The following is a 1,882-nucleotide window of genomic DNA, read 5'->3' on the forward strand; positions in this document are numbered from 1 at the left end:
AGTTCCACAGTTCCAACGCCGCCCTGTGGCTCCCTCAAGCCCCTGCATATATGTGGTGCACATGCGCATGCACTGTGTAAATCAGGCTTATATACAAGATAATCATACACATAAAAATAAGTACAGTTTTAAAAAGCCAAAAAAATATCAGATTAGACTTGAAGGAGGAGGTGATAAAAGGAAGTGAAAGATGTAAGAGCAGAAATTAATTAATTAAATAAAAACCATACAATAATTAAAAAAAAGAAAAAGAAAAAGATAGCAAGCACATTTCCAATGTTGCGAATGAATGCAGAGATCTGCCTGTCTCTGTAGGCACAAATAAGAAGCTTAGCTGGTTGGGATCCTATCCTGAGATTACCGTTCCTACTTACCTACCTGAACCTAAATTCTCTCTGTCTCAGGTTGACCTTGACAGGAATCTGACCACCTTTGTATCTGCCTGCCTTTGTATCTTTCTGACAAGCTGGCTCACAGTCGTACAGTTGCCTCTGTTATTTTAGGTCTGTGAAACCATTTGTATAATTCATATTGTAGCCATTATTTTGCATAGGTGAGAAGTTGTATATTCTTAAATTCATGTTTTCAAAGTTCTGTCCCACAGCCTTAAGGGCTGTCTTGAAGGTCACACAGTTTATATCTTTGCTAAGGATATAGGCACACCCTTGCCTCCCAGAGTCATGCTATCTCTGATTATCATGGAGTCATTAACCTTTGCAGAGAGGACATTCCCCCATAGGAGGAGCATAAAGTAAAATAGACAAAAAAGCCTTACACCTAGCAACTGTCAACACGTGTGGAGGCCCACACCCTGATGGCTCTGTTCCAGGGGCAGGAAACCATGTCATACCATCCCCTCTGCGTGGTCAAGCAGGACTCGGCATAGTGTGTTCTCTTAGGTTCTTCCTGTGTCTCCCTAACTTCCAATAGAGACCAGTGAAAGCCCTTCAAGGGTCACTGAGTTCCAAAGGAGAAATCTTTTTCTCAAAATCTTTAGAGCTGAAAGACCTTCTCCCTCCTGACTCATCCTGCCTGGCTACACAGTGACTGTGCCCTGTGATAGTAGGAAGCCCAGTCCTGGTGAGGAGCAGTCAGTGTAGGACCTTGGGCTATTTCCATCAGCCTCTGTACAACTATTTATTTTCTTTTCTTGGAAAGACAATTTGTTCTGTCGCCAGAGAATTTTCTAATATCCTGCTACCAACATCTGCACAGAACAGAATGCTTTAGAAGATCAAATAAAAGACACACACACACACACACACACACACACACACTTCCCTCTGAAATAGATAAGAGATAGGAGTGCTTCTGTTTGAAGCAGCAGAATATCAGAAAAATGGTGGCAAACCCAATCACTGAGCCATTGTGAAGGGCCAGTGTCAGCAGAGGAGGAATGTGAGATGCCCAGCAAAGGGGAAGGAAGAGCTGTGGCCAGGCTTGGGCTCCACTCCAGAGTGCATCACTGCCCTGCAGGCGCTCAGTGCTCCCCTGCACAAAGATCATCCACTCCTTCACTGTCTCTTCCACCAGATTGTAACACCACAGAACATGCTCAGTGTTTGCCAAATAGTAAATACTAAGCAAACACTTGAGAAGGGGAAGAAAAGGGCAAGATCAAATGAAGGAAAGAGGAAGGGAGGGTTGGAGGAGGGAAAGGAGGGGGAATGGGGGAAGGTGGAGGGAAAGGGAAGGGGTTGATGGAGGAAGAGGAAGAGAAAAGGAAGGGAGGAAGAAGAGGGAAATAGAAAGAGAGGCAGGTAGAAAAGGAGGGAGGGGTGAGAGAGGGAAGAAAGAAAGAAAGAAAGAAAGAAAGAAAGAAAGAAAGAAAGAAAGAAAGAAAGAAAGAAAGAAAAAGAGAGAGAGAGAGAGAGAGGGAGGG

Source organism: Mus caroli, chromosome 8 (assembly GCF_900094665.2).
Source record: "Mus caroli chromosome 8, CAROLI_EIJ_v1.1, whole genome shotgun sequence".
In the NCBI taxonomy this organism is placed as follows: Eukaryota; Metazoa; Chordata; class Mammalia; order Rodentia; family Muridae; genus Mus; species Mus caroli.